We start from the raw sequence: 7,524 nt of genomic DNA, 5'->3' as shown, positions 1-7,524 counted from the left end.
TGTCTGTGTGGTGTGTGTGTCTGTGTGGTGTGTGTGTCTGTGTGGTGGGTTTGGATGTGATGTGTGTGTGTTGTATAGTTGTGTATGTGATGTCTGATTATATTGAGTGATGTGTGTGAAGGTGGAGGTTTATGTGTTATGGTGTATGTGTAATATATGTATGAAGGAGGTGTATGTGTTGTGGTTTGTGTGTTGCACGGTGTATGCGCATTGTCTATATGGTGTGTGTGTGGATGTTTGGTGTGTCTGTGTGGTGTGTGTCTGTGTGGTGTGTGTAGGTGTGGTATGTGTATATGTGGTGTGTGTGTGGTGTATGTCTGTGTGGTGTGTGTCTGTGTGATGTGTGGATGTGTGATGTGTGTGTATGTATGGTGTGTGTATGTATGGTATGTGTGGATGTATGGTATGTGTGGATGTATGGTATGTGTGGATGTGTGGTGTGTGTATCTGTGTGGTGTGTGTATGTATGGTGTGTGTATGTATGGTATGTGTGGATGTGTGGTGTGTGTATCTGTGTGGTGTGTGTGTGTGAGGGTATATATAAAAAGGATAAAGAGCGGTCCTTCAAGTGGAGGAATGGTTCGTAACAGGCACAGTAAGTGACAATGGGGAACATGGTGTTCTGTGTAGCATTCTTATTCTTAGAGCCTCTCTCTACAAGTTTGAAATAATTTCTGGCAGTACTTAGGGCTGGGCATCTGATTCTGGCAGAATGTTGGCTAGCATATTCAAGAAATGGGGTTTTATCCATAGTTCTTGGGGGTGGAAGGGTGGAAGTCTTAAAAACCCATTAGGATAAATCAATGAAAAAGACCTAATTGAAAATTGTGGACTCAGCTTGATTCTTCTGCAAGTTCAGGGCTAAGGCAGGACAAGCAGAAATGATAAGTTAGTCCTGACCTCAACAGGAAGGGAGGTTGGGCTTGGATCAAGAAGACTTTAGAAAGTAGCCTTAAGATGCAGCCATTTAATGGTGTCTAACATCCATATATACTGGTCTCTACACATCTCTACACTGGGTTCTGCTTCTCACCAGGTCCTAACCCAGGCAGCTGGAAGCACCACCATCAACAGCATCACTAATTCACTTCAGGTTTGCATTCACTTCGTCCCAGTCCAGTTGCTGCCGCTTTGCGCATGCGCCCATCTCAGCTGTCGGGCCACTCTCAATATATTTGACAAATGGAAAACCAAATAACCCCAGGGTAGTGCTTCCACGACCCCAGTCACTCTCCCAAGAAATCGCAAGGCTCCTTGTGTCCCCCAGCGCCCCCTCTAAGCTTTCTGTCCATGGGATCCATGCTCGTGGTCTTCTAGGTTGGGATGCACAGCTTCAACTTTCATGATCTTTCCCTGCTGCCGAGAGTACTGCTTTCTATAATTAGACTGACATCCAATACTGACGGTGCTTAGTTAAGGTCACACAGCACAGACAGCAGGCTTAGCTAAACCTGTGATTTGTCTGAGATAGAGAAAAAACTATTTTACTATTTTAGTTTAAACTTTTAGAACAGTTTAAAGAATATATTTTAAAAATCCATAAAAACATTCTCCTTACCCACCACCTAATCTTCCCCATTGTCACATCTCAGGATGCTGTGGTACATTTGTCACAACTCCTGACCCAGCACTGGAAGATAGCTCCTAACTGCACATCACACTTTATTCAGATTCATTGATTTTCCTAATGTCCTTTTCTAGTCCCAGAGCCTATCCAGGAAACTATATCACTTACAGATTGCCTTCTTTATATTTCAAATAATTAAAAAGCCATATACCACCCTTAAAAATACTATATAATCTGATTATGATTTGATGACACTTTGATGCTATCTTTCCCATACCTGAACATGAACATGAAAAAATTTCTAACACAGTTTAGTTCTTCCCAAGGATGAATGAGCACATGCATTCCTAAGGTACCAGTTCTGGTGAAAGGCGGAACAACTTTTGATTTAGACTCAAAGTTCAAGGCTCCATCTAATTAGCTGCCTGAGAAAGTTTTGTTTGCTGTATAGTTTAGAAGAATGAGTATCTATCTATCTATCTATCTATCTATCTATCTATCTATCTATCATCTATCTATCTATCTATTTTGAGATAGGGATTTACTAGGTAGCTCAGGTTAACCATGAATTCACTATGTAGCCTAGGTTGGCTGCTAACTCTTGCTCTTCCTGGAATTGTTTTTAAAACTGGATCTAGATGTAGAACTCTCGGCCTCTCCAGCACCATGTATGTCTGCACAATGAATGCCATGCTTCCCACCATGACGACACGACAGTGGACTAAAACTCTGAAACTGTAATTACATGCTTTTGTATTGTAAGAGTTGCCACGGTCATGGTGTCTCCTCACTGCAATGGAAATCCTAAGACAGTTACTCGAAAAACCCTGATGGTAAGGCCTTACTGCTGACGACAACACTCACTTATGTCATCTAATACAGAAAAGTCAGGCTGGTTCCCAAATAGAATCTTTAACCCTGCTGTTCATGGTCCTGGAAGTTTCTTTGCATGACACTGGAGGAGAAAGGTAATCATCAACATCACTCAGCTACAAATGCTGCAATCTTCAAGAAGGTAGTACTGGCACAAATGTTATAGGGGTAACTATGTTTTGTTTTTTGTTTTACTCTGTTTTTGTTTTTTGGAGACACAGGATTTCTCTATGAAGCACTGGTTGTCCTCTCTGTAGACCAGGCTGGCCTCGAACTCAGGGATCCATCTGCTTCTGCCTCCCAAGTGCTAGGATTAAAGGTTGTACCTACCACATTTTAAAAATTAGATAAGGCTCATTCCATGGGCTGGAACTCTGTAGTGAGTTCAAGGTAGCCTAGGTTACACAGAATGCACCAAAAATGAATTTTCCCAAACATGTGAGGAAAGGACCTTAGTATGTCACTACTTCCTTTCAGGCCAGGGATATTTAAGCGGCTTTTAAAAAACCATGATCAGAATACACTGCCTGTATTCTTCCATTGACTTTCACCTGATCCAGGGATAGAGGATCAGGCTATATACCCTGCTCAGAGGCTTGCTGAGCAGCAGGCAAGGTTGATCCTACACCACATTAATACTAGGTACCTGAAACACAAGTTTGTAGCTTTCCCAACTTTCCCTGACTGACTGGAATAGAAAGAACAAGTTCCCCACCAGAAGACTGGTTTTCTTTTCTTTTCTATTTTTTTTTCCTTTTAGAAGTGGGTAATCTTTCTCCCCCACCTCTTGCAGAAGAAAAACAATATGCTTGTTTTTAAAAATTTATTTACATTCCAGACATTGCCCCTTCATTCCCAGTCCCCCTTCCCACAGTTCTTCATCCCATTCCCCCTCCCCCTTGCCTCCAAGAGAGGGTACTCCCCCCATCCCCTTCCCTGGGACCTCAAATCTCTACAGGATTAGGTGCATCCTCTCCCACTGAGGCCAGACCAGGCAGTCCTCTGCTATACTGGGAGGTGGAGGTGGGGGCGGCCTTGGACAATATGCCTGGTTTTAAGAACTTGAGTTTATAACATCTGAAATGTAAATAAAATAGCCAATAAAAATAAATAAATAAAATTTAAAAAATAACGTAAGTTTAAACATAAAACTTTAGTTTGCTGCAGAGGAGATAAAAATATCAGTTAACAGAGCTAGGGTGTAATTCAGTTTGTAGAATGCCTTCCCTGACATGCATGTAGTCTGATGCAATCAATCCCAGAACCACAGAAACTAGGAAGAGTGATGCCTGCCTGCAATTCCAGCACTAAGGAGGAGGAGGCAGGAAGACCAGAAGTTTAAAGTGGTCATTGGCTACACAGCAAGTTGGAGGCCAGCCTGGGCTACATGGGACCCTGTTTTCCATCCTGATCTACATGAGACCCTGTTTTCCAGCCTGGGCTACATGAGGCCCTATTTTAAAACAAGGAAGGTTTCACTTGACTAAGTTCTGGAGGTAAATATCTTTAATACAAGCTGGTGGCCTGGGTTGCTCAGTGGGACTTTGTCTAAAACCAAGCAAAACAAGTACAAAAGTACTTGTACAAGTACAAAACAAGTATATTTTAAAACAAAAGCAACTTTTTCTAGATGAAATTCTTGGTGTAAAATAGAATTTGAACAATTTTACTAATCCCATATTTTATTCTTCCTATGTCTGAATCCCCCATAGAAAATTAAAAACCTTTCCCAAAGAAAAACATGTTTATAATTTAACCACCCTAGCACATTTTATTTTCAAGTTTATGACTTCCCTTTCTGCACATGTGTGTGTGTGTGAGGGGGGTGTTACATGTATGTGATCAGGTACATATGCAAATGTTATACATGAAAGTGGCGGCCCAAGGTTGAGAATGTTGGTTGTCTTCTTTGGCTGATATTCACTTTAGTTTCTGAGACAGGGTCTCTCACAGAACCGAAGCTCACCTGCAAACCCCTGGGATCCTCCTGTCTCCATCACACCAGCACCTGGGTGACAAGCATGCACTTCCCACAGCCTTTTTAGTATGTTCTGGGATCAGCCTAAGTCCTCATGCTTGAGTGGCCAGTGCTTGACCCTATGGTGTGTATATGTGTGTGTGTGTGTGTGTGTGTGTGTGTGTGTATTCAGATATCCTAGATGGCCTTAAAATTTACTGTGTAGCCAAGGCTGACCTCAAATGCTCTTCCTGATGCTCTAGCCTTCTTCTCCCCAGTTCTGGGATTACAGGCATGTGCCTTGGTGGACTCAGGCATGCACTCCGTTCTTTTTTCCTCTCATTACATTACAGACATACCTCACTTGTACTGTGCAATATATTTTAATTGTTACGTATCTAATGAAGTAGCTGTAAATCCTTATTTAAGCAAATTAACATGTTGCATGAAGGCAAAGGTATGTCTCTATTTTGTTTCTACTGTACCTCCAGAACTTATAACAGTGCAGGCAAGAAGCACATATTCAGAACACATCTGTTGGATTAAAAAGTAAGTTTAATGTAAACGATTCCAAGTTCTTGTTCTCGTTTATTGTTGTTGTTACTATTATTACAACTATTTCCTTGTTTTAATTTTTTTTTAAAAGTTCTCAGTGGAGTTCAGACTGGCCTTGAACTTGTGACCCTCCTGCATCCAAGCCGTGTGGTTACAGGCTTGTAGCTCTACACCTCAGCTTTCTCTTAGGTAGGTGATTTCTTCTCTTACTCTACCACCTTTAAATAAAGGTGGCTTTTATGATTATTTTTGAACAAAGGAGAAATAGGGTGAAGGTTTTTCTTTGATTGTGACCTTGGTTTGACTGGTGTGATGGCATAAAACTCCTAAGCATGTTTGAAGTGGCGTTGTCTGACTCTCACAGAGCTCCCAAAGATAGAATTCTACAGTGCAAATACGTTTCCTCCTAATTCTGAAGTCATTCTCTGTTCTCCTTCTCCATCTGCCTCCCTCTCCCTCCCTGACTCCATCTCTCTCTGCCTCCTTTTCCCTCCCTCCTCCTCCCTCTCTCTTTCCCTCCACTTTTCTCCCTCTCTCCCTCTCCCCCATCCCTTCCCCCTCCCATCCATATCTTAACCCACAACCCACATCGTGTCTTGTTTTAGTGTTGAAGGCCTTGGAATTACCTCTTTTTTTCCCCCTCTGCCTTCTAGTTTCTGTCGTGCTTTCTAAAAGACATCCTCAACACAACCTACACACACTACTGGGATTTGCATCTTTCTTCTATTTTCAATTTCTAAGCTTTGTCCCAGAGACCTAGAGAATAATTACCCAGATTGCCATTTGGTAGGTGAAAATCTGCATGCTAGAATCTTATTTGAAGTCAGCTGTAGCTCATTCTGTCCTTTCGTCTGTGTAATACAGCAGTAGCATGTCAATACAGCACAATTAATCCTACTGTTTTGGACACCTGAGTTGTTTAACAACTTAAGGACACGGCAAATAATCTTTCTAAAACCATGGTGGGGGCCTTGTTTTATTTGTTTTTTGAGTGTCTCTCTATGTGGCCTCAACCCATGATCCTTTTACCTCAGTCACCCCTAGTGCTGGGATCACAAGGCAATCCATCCCATGAGCATTCCTGAACAAGTAACTTGCTGCACAGATGTGTTGGTCTTTCAATTCCTAGGAGGGAAATTGGTGAATCTGCATTTATTTTTGACCCCAATGAATAAAAGGAAACAGGTTTCCAGCATGTTTCTGTTGACTTATTTTCCCATGAATTATATACAGGAGTTCTAGTTTCTTCAAAACCAAGTCAACATTTTATTTTTTAACATTAGGGGTAGTATATCTCAGATACCTTTAGTATGCATGTCTCCAGTTGTCACCAATCAGATTCTCTTGATTTAAATGGGTGAAAATCATGGGCAGATGGAGGTTCTTCACTGTTGGTCTCTAGAAGTTTGTTTCCCTCAATGTTTGGCCACACCAGTCCCAGGAGTTGGCAGATGTACAGGGCAGCAAGCAGCATCTATTACTGCCCAGTGAAGGCCCTGGGTCCTTGTCAGTGGCCTGTGTTATGCCTTGCAGCTTGGGGTCTGAATCTCATGGCTGTGAGCAAGCTCTGTGCAGTTCAGAGCTCTGGCTCCTCACACCTCTTTCTCAGAATTCCTGTCTGCTTCCTCCCTTCCTTCTCACCTTGGCTGCTCTCTGCTCTGTCAGTTGTCAATGGCTACTGCTGAGCAGCTGCTCCGTGGCCTCTGCCTCATGGCCTCTTCTACAGTCAAGCAGATTCTAAGATGGGAACTGGATACTGACCACAGGTAGGGTCATTTTAGAACTCAATACTGAGTATTGGAAACTGGGTGCCAGCAGCCGGGATGATCTGAGAGGCCAAGTATCAAGCACTTTTAGACAGATTGAAAGTGTGCTGTGCTGGGCAGAACTATCTTTCCCTCTGCTCCCTTAGGACTATTTAGCCATCAATCTGCTGCAGAGCAGTGCACAGGGCAACCGTTAGATCGAGGTGAGCAACCTCCAAGTACAGATTCACACTATGATCCAGAAAAGAGCAAACCACCCTTGGGACTAGTGCGCTACCTGAGATAAGTACTTGTTCATATCAGGCATGTAGGTAGTATACAGAGTACCCATTGGGATTGGTTGCTACCTGAGAGATCAAGATACCATACCCTCCCAAAATAGAGCCAGTCACTCTCTGCAATCTTTTCAGCTTAGCCTGCAGTATTGAAAGTAGACAAGAAAAAGACCATTGGAGAAAAGTCTTCCTTGTACCTGATGTCATAACATTAGAGGAGGCATCACAGTCGAGTGTTCCCAAGCCCACTCCCTAGTAAACCCAAGCAGCCTGCTCACATAGCCACAGAAGGGACTATCTATGCCCTTGCCACCGTCATCATAGTTGCTCTACCAAGGGAAGTGCTTCCCCTCTGGTACTGAGGCACCATCATTGTAAATGCCTGGTGTTGAGCATAGTTTTGGCTGTGTGCTTTGTGCTCTTATCAAGTCACAAGCACAGGAGCTATCTTAGATCCGCAAATAGAAAACACACACACACACAAAGAGAAAGAGAGACAGAGAGAGAGAGAGAGAGAGAGAGAGAGAGAGA

The 7,524-nt window shown here is 42.8% G+C and overlaps 1 protein-coding gene across 1 annotated transcript in view; it reads right to left on the bottom strand.

Moving 5' to 3' along the window:
• Slc44a1 (solute carrier family 44 member 1) overlaps positions 1-7,524 on the bottom strand; it is a 175,493-nt gene that overhangs the window by 1,681 nt on the left and 166,288 nt on the right. The window lies entirely within an intron of this gene.

Source organism: Grammomys surdaster, unplaced genomic scaffold (assembly GCF_004785775.1).
Source record: "Grammomys surdaster isolate TR1022 unplaced genomic scaffold, NIH_TR_1.0 363, whole genome shotgun sequence".
In the NCBI taxonomy this organism is placed as follows: domain Eukaryota; kingdom Metazoa; phylum Chordata; class Mammalia; order Rodentia; family Muridae; genus Grammomys; species Grammomys surdaster.
The sequence above is the reverse complement of the archived record's forward strand: the minus strand, read 5'-3'. Positions and strand labels throughout refer to the sequence as shown.